The sequence below is a fragment of the Pristiophorus japonicus genome, chromosome 2 (genome assembly GCF_044704955.1).
Source record: "Pristiophorus japonicus isolate sPriJap1 chromosome 2, sPriJap1.hap1, whole genome shotgun sequence".
Lineage (NCBI taxonomy): Eukaryota > Metazoa > Chordata > Chondrichthyes > Pristiophoridae > Pristiophorus > Pristiophorus japonicus.
In genome coordinates this window covers 181575769-181588550 of record NC_091978.1, presented here as the reverse complement: position 1 = coordinate 181588550, position 12782 = coordinate 181575769, and the positions used below count along the sequence as shown (strand labels likewise).

The 12782-nt window shown below is 47.7% G+C and overlaps 1 long non-coding RNA gene across 1 annotated transcript in view; it reads right to left on the bottom strand.

Annotated features, from left to right (window-relative positions):
* The window catches only part of LOC139232865 (uncharacterized), a 72528-nt gene that overhangs the window by 1992 nt on the left and 57754 nt on the right, over positions 1-12782 (bottom strand). The window lies entirely within an intron of this gene.

The following is a 12782-nucleotide window of genomic DNA, read 5'->3' as shown; positions in this document are numbered from 1 at the left end:
TGCCAAAAGTACAGACATGACAATAACCCCATCTGAGATATTAACACAGTCTTTTACAAATTGAGATGGTCCGGTGCTTTACGCTCCCAGGTTGACCGTCTCAGTTCAACTCCAGCCTTGGGTGTGTGTTCAGAGTCTGTTTTGACTGATGGCTGGGTGGCTGACCTGGTGGGAGTGGCAATGGCCATGTCAGGGATTGAAAGTCCATTTTCATTGAACATGCCAGTGATGGAAAGTCCCGATTCACTGATGACCACTGAGTCCTCTAATGACTGGGGGTAGATTGGTTGGTCGTCGATTGCCTCGTCCTCCGACTATTCCGGTTCGTCTGTGTGCCGCAGCTTTGTCTGATCCATATGTTTCCTGCATGTTTGCCCATTTTTGAGCTTGACAATAAATACTCTGTTGACCTCCTTGGCCATGACAGTACCAGCGGTCCACTTGAGACCCTGACCATAATTCAGAACAGATACAGGACCATTTACAGAAATATCGTGTGACACAGCTGCGTGACCGTGATACCCTTGCTGACTTTGTCTTCTATATTCAACATGATTACTCAAGTCAGGGTTTACAAGAGATAGCTTGGTCTTAAGACGTCTCTTCATCATTAGCTTAGCAGGCGAGACCCCGGTAAGCATGTGTGTTGTCTTGTCCTGTAACTAAGCAGTATGCATGACAGGTGGGTCTACAGTGACCCTTGGGTTACTTGCTTCATACTCTGCTTTATGATTTGGACAGCACGTTCTGCTTGCCCATTGGATGCAGGTTTGAACGGTGCTGACCTTACATGTTTGATACCCTTGAGTTTCATGCACTCTTGAAACTCCTGATTGGTGAAGCATGATCCGTTGTCGCTAACAACGATGTCAGGCAGACTGAGATTCTCAATGTTAGCTGTGAATGTGCTGGATGACATGATTATACACTCTATCCACTTCGAATATGCATCCACCACAACTAAACCATTTTTCCCAGGAAGGGACCTGAAAAGTCTATGTGGATCCTAGACCATGGTTTGGACGGCCACGACCACAGACTCAGTGGCGATTCTGCTGGTGCTTTGCTATGGACTGGAGGGTAGCTAATGTAACCCCACTTTTAAAAAAAAAAGGAAGGAGAGAGAAAACGGGGAATTATCGACTGGTCAGCCTGACATAGGTGGTGGGGAAAATGTTGGAATCAATTATTAAAGATGTAATAGCGCATTTGGAAAGCAGTGACAGGATCGGTCCAAGTCAGCATGGATTTATGAAAGGGAAATGATGCTGGACAAACTTTTTGAAGCATGTGCGACTGGTTGAAGTTTAACCGACTCATTAGCTTGTTGGAGTACGCAACCAATTCTATATGACGAAGCATCACAGGCCAATACTAAACGTTTACTTGGGTCATAATGTACCAGCAGCTTGTTAGAGCAAAGCAGATTAGTGGATTTCTCAAAAGCTCTGCCTTGAGATGTATCCCATGCCCAGTTGTTGTCTTTTCTTAGCAGCATGTGCAATGGTTCTCATAAGGTGCTCAATTTAGGTAGGAAGTTACCGAACTAGTTGAGTCGACCCAGGAACGAACGCAGCTCCAACACATTCTGCGACTTGGGTGCATTCTTGATGGCCTTGGTTTCCACGTCCATGGGCCTGATGCCGTCAGCAGCAATTTTCCTTCCCAGGAATTCAACCTCTGGTGCCACAATGATGCACTTCGAGCGTTTCAGTCTGAGTCCCACTTTGTCCAGACGTTGTAGAACCTCTTCCAGGTTGTTCAGATGTTCCTCGGAGTCACGACCTGTGATCAGGATGTCATTTGGAACACGATGGTTCTGGGTACGGACTTCAGTAGACTCTCCATGTTCTTTTTAAATTATTGCTGCAGCCGAGCGAATTCCAAAAGGACACTTGTGATAAATAAACAGTCCTTTATGCATGTTAATGCACGTAAGTCTCTTCGACATCTCGACCAGTTCCTGTGTCATGCAGGCCGATGTCAAGTCCAGTTTGGTGAACAACTTCCCCCGGCTAGCATTGCAAACAAGTCATCAGCCTTCAGTAATGGGTACTGATCCTGTTTCGAGACCCTGCTGATCGTAGCCTTGTAGTCTCCACAGATTCTGACTGCGCCATCACTTTTCAGCACAGGAACAATGGGGCTGGTCCATTCATTAAATTCAACCGGTGATATGATCCCTTCACGCTGGAGTCTGTCCAGTTCGATTTTGACCTTCTCCCTCATCATAAATGGAACTGCCCAACCTTTATGATGGACAGATCTTGCATCCGAGTTCACGTGGATCTGCACCTTGGCTCCCATGAAGTTGCCGATGCCTGGTTCGAACAGCGAGGGAACTTGCTCAGTATTTGGGCACATCTTTCTCCAACGATAACACCTTGATGTCGTTTCAATCGCATCTAATTTTTTCAAGCCACTTCCTGCCGAACAGCATTGGGTCATTGCCTGGGACAATCCATAGTGATAACTTGTGAACCGCACCATCATACGACACTTTAATTGTGGCACTGCTAATCAGAGTTATGAGTTCTTTGGTGTACGTGCGCAATTTGGCATTGAATGGACTCAGCACGGGCCTCACAGCCTTAGTATCCCACAGTTTGTCGAATGCCCTCTGGCTCATTATCGATTGACTCACCCCATGTCCAGTTCCATCGATACCGGCACCCCATTAAATTTCACGTTGATCATTATCAGTTTGCTCTTAGTTAGCAACAAGTGCAATCCATACACTTCCTCCTCTGCTATCTCGGATTGCGTATCTGGATCCGCGCTAGTCTGACCATCATCCTCCACTTGGTGTGTCGCAGCTCGCTTGCTCATCTGCGGACACTTGCGCTGGAGATGCCCCACTCTCAGACAGTCTTTGCAACTATATTGCTTAAATCAGCACTGCTGGTGCCGGTGATTTCCCCCACAATGCCAACATGGAGAAATCGGATGCATTCCCGCTGGTGGACTTTGGGCAGCCACAGCTTTCATGTGCGCAGAACCAATCATATTTACAGTACTTGCCGAGTCTCGATTTTTCACTGATATCTGCTGTAGACTTCTATCCGTCGTCATGCATGACTGAGCGATCGTGATGGCCCTGTTCAAGTCCAATGTCTCCACCACCAGTAGTTTACACAGGATCACCTCGTGGTTGATGCCAATATCAAAGAAGCATGTCTGCCAACACAGCCCCGAACTTACACGGTTCCGCTAGATGTCTCAGGTCGGCAACGAATTCTGCCGCATTCTGGCCCTCTGAGCGAACGTGCATGTAAAATCTGTATCTCGAGATGATGCCTTCATCTGGGTTAAGGTGGTCCTGTACCAGTGTACACAATTCTTCATACATCTTCTCTGTTGGACTCACAGGCAGGAGTAGATTATTTATCAGACCATAAATTTTTGGACCGCAAACCATGAGGAACACCGCCCAGCACTGATCTGTGTCGCCGACCTCCTCCATTTTGTTTGCCATGAAAAACTGCCTCAAATGGCTTACAAAGTCTGCCCAATCTTCTCCTTCCACAAATCACTCAAACAATCCAATTGAGCTGATTTTAGCATTCAAAGGTTCTTGTTTCCTCATCGCCAAAAGTTGTGTATGCAATAACTGTTAGACTGAGTACAGTTTAGCTCCAAGAGGTATGACCTTGGCTCTGCTTTATTAAGGCCCAAAATGACCAATATACAAAATGGCTGGCCTTTTATACTTGGGTTGCACACACGTGCGTGCAACCCAATGGCCTCCAACAGTGACGCCATCTAGTGGCTAGTGATCCCAAAAGTACATACATGACACTCTCCCTCCAGAATCTCTTGGGGCAGCTCAGTTTCTGGCTCCAAAGCTTCTGCCTGGTTTTCTGAAAGCATAATTGACACAAGACTTACATTAAGGTGAGGACAGTTGGAAAGGAATGGAGCAAGGAATGCAGACAGTATCAGGAGCTGTAAAGTAATAAAGCTTTCTGGTCTGGGGGGACGTAGTATGAGAGCAGGAGAGGGTATTGGAAAGTGATAAATTCTTCTGGTGTCGGTGGGGGGAGTGGTAAGAGAAAAGGTGAGGGGATAAATATTAAGGAGGCAGTAGCAGGACATTTGGAAAAGCATAATTCAATCAAGCTTGGTTTTATGAAAGAGAAATCATGTTTGACAAATTTGCTGAAGTTCTTTGTGGATGTAACGAGCAGGGTGTATAAGGGGGAACCAGTAGATGTGGTGTATTTTGATTTCCAGAAGGCATTCGATAAGGTGCCACATAAAAGGTTACTACACAAGATAAAAGTTCACCGAGTTCGGGGTAATATATTTGTATGGATAGATGATTGACTAACTAACAGAAAACAGAGAGTCGGCATAAATGGGTAATTTTCCAGTTGGAAACAATAACTAGTGGGGTGCCACAGGGATCGGTGCTGGGACCTCAACTATTTGCAATCTATATTAATGATGATGAAGGGACCGAGTTAATGTAGACAAATTTACTGATGATACAAAGATGGGTGAAAAAGCAAGTTGTGAAGAGGACACAAAAAATCTTCGAAGGATATAGACAGGCTAAGTGAATGGGAAACATTTGGCAGATGGAGTATAATGTGGGAAAGTGTGAGGTTATCCACTTTGGAAGAAAAAATAAAAAAGCAAAATATTATTTAAGAAAAGAAATACTGCAGAACAGAGGGACCTAGGGTCATTGTGCATGAAACACAAAAAGTTAGTATGGAGATACAGCAATTAATCAGGAAGGCAAATGGAATGTTGACCTTTATTGCAAGGGGAATGGAGTATGAAAGCAGAGAAGTCCTGCTACAACTGTACAGGGTATTGGTGAGGCCACACCTAGAGTATTGTGTACAGTTTTGGTCTCTTTATTTAAGGAGGGATATACTTAAATTGGAGGCAGTTCAGAAAAGGTTCACTAGGTTGATTCTTGAGATGGGGTTGACTTATGAAGAAAGGTTCAGTAGATTGGGCCTATACACATTCGAGTTCAAAAGAATGAGAGGTGATCTTATTGAAACATATAAGAAAATGAGGGGGCTCGACAAGGTAGATGCAGAGAGGATGTTTCCACTCATGGGGGAATCTAGAACTAGGGGACATAGTTTCAGAATAAGAGGTCGGCCATTTAAAACTGAGGTGAGGAGGAATTTCTTCTCTCAAAGGGTTGTAAATCGATGGAATTCTCTGCCCCACAGAGATGTGGAGGCTGGGTCATTGAATATACTTAAGGTGGTGATAGACAGATTTTTGAGCGATAAGGGTGTAACGGGTTATATGGGGTGGGCAGGGAAGTGAAGCTGAGCCCATGATCAGATCAGCCATAATCTTATTGAATGGCCTACTTCTGCTCTTATTTCTTCTGTTTTTATCTTCTTATACCATTGTTGCCCCCAGCAGGGTCGACGTCTCCACTGGCCATGGTGACCACCAACTGTGGGACCAGACAATGGCTGCAGTTCAGGTTCCCCTCTGCTGCTCCCGTTTGTTATGTGCCATCTTGGCCTTCAAAAGAAAGGAACTCGTGTGAGTAAAAGTGCAGCTATGTATGTGGAAGATATGCCTGCCATGGTTGAATAGCTGTGAATGTAGACAAGGCATGAGATGAGGATGTGAGTATGAATATCTGCAGATGCTTGGTGGTTGAGTGGTGTGGAAGTCATGGTTAGCACAGTGTGTACAGACAGATTTTGAGAGGTTTGTAAGGAGGAGGTGTGAATGCTTGTACTCACCTTCACCATCCGACATAGGTCATTGAATTTTGTCCGGCACTGGGTGAAGCTTCTCTGCACCACTGTGCTGGCCATCACCTCCTGGGCCACCTCTTGCTACATGGTCCATAAATCCTGCTGAGATAACATCCTTCCCGATGCAGGGAACAGCGACTCACTCCTTGTCTCCAATGCCCCCACCAATGCCTCCAGAACCACATTGTTAAATTGTGTGGACTTCTCCCTTGAATGGAGATTAGCAGCAGCCATTTCGGAATGCTCCTCAGATCCACAGATTACTGACTGAAGTTCAACTTCAGTTCCGCCCCCTGCACCACCCCGCAGCTGCAGGAGGCATTGATCGGGAGGCCGGGCGCTTCAAAGGGCAAAAGTTAAAGGCGAGTTTGCCGAGGTAAGTTGCAAAATTTCTAAAATTGTTTCTTCAATTTGTTTTAATTCTCCTGGGCCACTACCGATCAGCCTGAAACTCTGCTGGAGTGCATGGGGCTGATCAAGCCGGATTGCGGTTGCCGTCGGGGATCAGCTAACTGGTCCCAATGAAGAGCCTGCAGTGATGGCCCTTCGCTTTAAGGGAGGGAAGGAGCCTCGGAAGGTGGTAGCACTGCAAGGGCCACTGTGCAGTGCTGCACAACTACCACCATGCTTGTACCCTTTAGCGCTCCACTTCCTTCCTGGAACGCAAACACCACATTTTTTAAATACTGACAATCATTAGCGTCTGAGGCAAACTTTTTCAACTTTCAAAAGTTAGCGTCCCAAACGGGGCACTCCCGAATTTCTCCCAAACAGAATCAAATAATCATACAGCTCAGAAGGAGGCTATTTGGCCGATCATACCTATCCCAGCTCTTTGAAAGAGCTAGCAAATTAGTCCCATTCTATTTTCCCGTAGCCCGACAAATTTCACCTTTTCAAATATATATTCATTCCCTGTGGAAAGTTATTATTGAATCTGCTTCCACCACCTTTCAGGCAGTGCATTCCAGATCATAACAATGCTTTGTGCAAAATAAATTCTGCTCATTTCCCCACTTGGTATTTGACCACTGATCTTAAATCTGTGTCCTCTGGTTAATGACCATCCAGCCAATGGAAATTATATCTCCTTATTTACACTAACCCCTTCATAATTTGTAACACGTCTGTTAAATCTCCCCTAAACTAATCCACTCCAAGGAGAACAATCCCAGCTTCTTATAATCATAGAATGACACAGCACAGAAAGAGGTCATTCGGCCCATTGTGCCTGTGCCATCTCTTTGGTAGAGCTACCCAATTAATCACACTCCCTTGTTCTTTCCCCACAGCCTTGTCTTCAATGTATTTATCCAATTCTCTTTTGAAAGTTACTATTGAATCTTCTTCCACAATCCTTTCAGGCGGTGCATTTCAGATCGCGGCAATTCGCTGTGTAAAAAAATGTTTCTTCATGTCGTCTCTGGTTCTTTCGCCAATCACCTTAAATCTGTGTCCTCTGGTTACCAACACTTCTGCCACTGGAAAGTTTTGCCTTATTTACTCTATCAAAGCCATTCATACTTTGAACACCTCGATCAAAATCTCCTTTTAATCTTCTCTGCTCTGAGGAGAACAACCCAATTTCTCCATTCTCTCCACATAACTGAAGTCCCTCATCCCTGGCACCATTCTAATAAATCTCCTCTGCACTCTCTCCAAGGTCTTGACATCCATCCGAAAGTGTGGTGGCTAGAAATGAACACAGTACTCCAGCTGAGACCTAACCAGTGCTTTATAAAGATTTAGCATGACTTCCTTGCATTTGTACTCTATTTCTCTATTAATGAAGCCAAGGATCCGATCTGCTTTTTTAACAGTCTTTTCAACTTGTCCAGCTAACTTCAAAGATTTGTGTACATATACCCCCAGGTCTTGCAGTTCCTGCACCCTCTTTAAAATTAGACCATTTAGTTCACTTAATCATTCTTCCTACCAAAATGTATCACTTCACACTTCTCTGCATTAAATTTCATCTGTCATGTGTCTGCCAATTTCACCAGTCTGTCTATGTCCTCCTGGAATATGTTGCTATACTCTTCATTGTTTACTGCATTTATGAATATCATATCATTTGAATACTTTGAAATAATGCCTTCTATACCCAAGTACAAGCCATTAATATATATTAAAAAGAGAAGTGGTCCTAATACCAATTCCTGGGGAACTCCACTGTATAACTCACTCCAGTCTGGAAAGCACTACTCTTTGCTTTCTGTTCCTTAGCCAATTTTGTATCCATGCTGCTGCTGTCCCTTTAATCCCATGGGCTTTAATTTTGTTAACAAGTCTATTTTGTGGTACTTTGTCAAATGCCTTTTGAAAGTCCATATACACAACAATCAACTACAGTATCTGTTATGTATGCAAACCTAGGCAACCTGCATCATACCGCCACCAGAGGGCTTAGCTGTTGGAGTCCAAAGGATCCTAGCATCCCTTGGGAGCACTGTATATAAGCAGGCCTCCCATGTTGTACCAGCACTCTGGAGTTTGAATAAAAGAGCTAAGGTCACACTTACTCATTGTCTACAGTACTCAGTTGCATTACTTTATTATGAGCTTAATAAGTGGCAACGGGATAACAAACAATGCAAAGAACTGTTGGTATCCTGGAGAAATGATCAGAAAGGGACAATTGGGAGGCCTTCATGGAGAGACTCGACCAATACTTCGTGGCCAACGAGCTGGAAGGGGACGAGAACGCTGCCAAACGAAGGGCGATCCTCCTCACCGTCAGTGGGGCCACAACCTATGGCCTCATGAGAATCTTCTAGCACCGGTGAAACCAACAACCAAATCCTATGAAGAACTGTGTACGCTGGTCCGGGAGCACCTAAATCCGAAGGAAAGTGTTTTGTTGGCAAGGTATCGATTCTACATGTGTCAATGGTCTGAAGGCCAGGAAGTGGCGAGCTACATCGCCGAACTAAGGCGCCTTGCAGGACATTACGAATTCGATGGATTTCTTGAGCAAATGCTGAGAGACTTCTTTGTGCTTGGCATTGGCCATGAGGTTATCCTTCGTAAACTATTGACTGTTGAAACATCGAATCTGAGCAAAGCCATAACGATAGCCCAGGCATTTATGTCCACCAGCGATAACACCAAACAATAAAGAGGTTTCGGCTAGTACTGTACACAAAGTAACATCATTTTCAGTCAGGAATGCATATGGCAGAACGTACACACCGGCAGTTGCACGACCTCAGATGACCCAGAGTCCGCCATCAATCGTTAATGCGAGGCAGTTGACATCTTGTTGGCGCTGCAGAGTTGATCATCGAGCCCATCAATGCCGCTTTAAACACTATGTGTGCAAAGGCTGTGGAACAATGGGACACCTCCAGCGAATGTGCAGACGAGCTGCAAACCCTACAAATCACCACATTGCAGAGGAGGATCGATCCATGGCAGATCAGGCTGAACTAGAGACTCCAACCAAGGAGGCAGAAGTGTACAGGGTACACACCTTCACCACGAAATGTCCACCGACCATGCTAAAAGTCAAATTAGACGGAATTCCAGTATCCATGGAACTGGACATGGGTGCGAGTCAGTCTATCATGAGCACAAAGGACTTTGACAGGCTGTCGTGCAACAAGGCACACAGGCCCAAGCTTAGCCCCATTCATACCAAGCTGAGAACTTACACTACAGAGCTGATCCCTGTTATTAGCAGCGCAGCAGTAAAAGTCTCCTATGATGGAGCAGTGCACGAACTCCCGCTTCGGATTGTACCAGAAGATGGCCCCACACTGTTTGGCAGAAGCTGGCTGGGAAAAATCCACTTGTACTGGAGCGACATCCGAGTGCTCTCGTCCTTCGACGAAGCCTCATGTGCCCAGGTTCTGAGCAAATTCCCATCTTTGTTTGAGTCAGAAACTGGAAGTTTCTCGGGGGTGAAGGTGCACATCCACTTGGTTCCCGGTACATGACCCATCCACCACAAGGCATGGGCGGTGCCATATATGATGCGAGAGAAAATGGAAATTGAGCTGGACAGGCTGCAGTGAGAAGGTATCATCGCGCCAGTGGAGTTCAACAAGTGGGCCAGTCCGATTGTTCCAGTTCTCAAAGGCGACGGCATGATTAGAATTTGTGGGTTTAACTGTTTTTCGCTGACAAGGACATCAATGTCAATGCCTCTACCCGCATCAAAAGATGGGGGCTCATGCTGTCTGCATACAACTATGTAATCCACCACAGACCAGGCACAGAGAACTGCGCTGATGCTCTCAGTCGGCTACCATTGCCCACCACTGGGGTGGAAATGGCACAGCCTGCAAATTTGGTCTTTGTGATAGATCCATTCGAAAACGAAAAGTCACCCGTTACGGCCCGCCAGATCAGGACCTGGACAAGCCAGGATCCTTTACTCTCCCTTGTAAAAATTGTGTCCTCCATGGGAGCTGGTCCAGCGTCCCAGCGGAGATACATGAAGAGATCAAGCCGTTTCAGCAGCACAAAGACGAAATGTCCATACAGGCGCACTGTCTTTTGTGGGGTAATCGCATGGGTTTGCCTAAGAAAGGTAGGGAAACGTTCATACGTGACCTATACAGTACCCACCCAGGCATAGTAATGATGAGAGCTATAGCCAGATCCCATGTGTGGTGGCCCGGCATCGACTCAGATTTGGAGTCATGCGTGCGCCAATGCATCACTTGCTCTCAACTGAGCAATGCACCCAGGGAGGCACCACTAAGATTGTGCTCATGGCCCTCCAAACCATGGTCCAGGATCCACGTTGACTTTGCTGGCCTGTTTCTTGGCAAAATGTTTTTGGTTGTTGTGGATGCTTATTCAAAATGGATTGAATGTGTAATAATATCTGTATGCACGTCCACTGCCACTATCGAAAGCCTACGAGCCATGTTCGCCACGCATGACCTACCTGATGTCCTTGTCAGCGACAATGGGCCGTGCTTCACCAGTGCTGAATTCAAGGAATTCATGACCCCCAATGGGATCAAGCATGTCACATTTGCCCCCTTCAAGCCCACATCCAATGGCCAGGCAGAACGGGCAGTCCAAACCATCAAGCAAAGCTTGAAATTTGTGTCGGAAGGCTCCCTGCAGACCCACCTGTCCCAAGTCCTACTCAGCTACTGCACAAGACCCTACTCCCTCACCGTGGTTCCCCCAGCCGAGCTGCTCATGAAAAGGTGCTCAAAACAAGGCTCTCTCTTGTCCACCCTGATCTCCATGATCACGAGGAGGACAGGCAGCATCAACAAAGCATGTACCATGATCACTCAAACATGTCACACGATATTGAAGTCAATGACCCTGTATTTGTACTCAACTATGGACATGGTCCCAAATGGCTTGCTGGCACCGTCATAGCCAAAGAAGGGAGTAGGGTGATTCAGGTCAAACTTGCCAATGGACTAACTTGCAGAAAGCATTTGGACCAAACCAAACTGCGATTCACAAACAGCCACGAGCAACCCGAAGAGGACACCACTAATTTCGACCCTCCAACACAGACACAAGTGGCAACTGACATCACGATTGACCACGAAGCTGAACTCACCATCCCCAGCAGCTCGGCAAGGCCAGCTGCCCAGCAGCCCAGTGAAGAACCAACCAACTTACCCACACCTGCATTTGTACCAAGACGATCGACAAGGGAGCGAAAAGCCCCAGATCGACTCACCCTGTAAATAAGTGTACGATTGACTTTGGGAGGGAGTGATGTTATGTATGCAACCTTGGGCAACCTGTATCATACTGCCACCAGAGGGTTTACCTGATGGAGTCCCAAGGGATCCCAGCATCCCTTGGGAGCACTGTATATAAGCAGGCCTCCCATGCTGTACCTGCACTCTGGAGTTTGAATAAAGGAGCTAAGGTCACACTTACTCATAGTCTACAGTACTCGGTTGCATCACTCTATTATGTGCTTAACAGTAGCCTCATCAATCCTTTCCATTACTTCATCAAAGAATTTAGTTAGTTAAACACAATTTGCCTTGAACAAAACTATACTGACTTTCATTTATTAGCCCATACTTTTCCAAATGCCAATGAAACATGGAAATTTACAGTGCAGAAGGAGGCCATTTCAGCCCATTGGGCCCAAGTTTCCACACGCGCCTAGAACGGCGCAGTCTCGACCTGGACGCGCGTTTTTCGCGCCACAAAGTGCGCCTAAAAAAATCCTCCGTATTCTCCACCTCCCTGCAGGTCCTCTGGCCCTCGGCGCAGTGCCGGGACCTCTGCACATGCACGCTATGGTGGGCACGCAAGTGCAGTAGCTCCAGGCGCCGAACTGTGTGGGAGGGGCCCGAAGCACGCAGCCCCTAGCCCTGGCCCAATGCCTCACTAGGGCTGCGTGAATAAGGCTCCTCCCACGGCCAGCTCCTGCTTCCCCCCTCCGACCAGACCCGACACCCGCTCCTCCCTGCCTCCAGACCAGACCCGACACCCGCTCCTCCCTGCCTCCAGACCAGACCCGACACCCGCTTCCCCCCCCCGACTGGACCCGACCCGCGCTCCTGTTCCCGCTCCCCGACTGGACCCGACCCGACCCACGCTCCTGTTCCCGCTCCCCGCCCCCCCGACTGGACCCGACCCGACCCGACCCACGCTCCTGTTCCCGCTCCCCGCCCCCCCCACTGGACCCGACCCGACCCGACCCAACTCCTGCTCCCAGACTGGATCCGACCTGACCTCCCTCCCCCTCCCTCCCCCCTCTCTTCCTCCCCCTCCCTCCCCCCTCTCTTCCTCCCCCTCCCACCCCCCTCTCTTCCTCCCCCTCTCTTCCTCCCCCTCCCTCCCCCCTCTCTTCCTCCCCCTCCCTCCCCCCTCTCTTCCTCCCCCTCCCTCCCCCTCTCTTCCTCCCCCTCCCTCCCCCCTCTCTTCCTCCCCCTCCCTCCCCCTCTCTTCCTCCCCCCCCTCTCTTCCTCCCCCCCCCTCTTTTCCTCCCCCTCTCTTCCTCCCCCTCCCCTCTCTCTTCCTCCCCCTCTCTTCCTCCACCTCCTTCCTCCCCTCCCTCCCTCCCTCTCCCTCCCTCCCCCCTCTCTTCCTCCC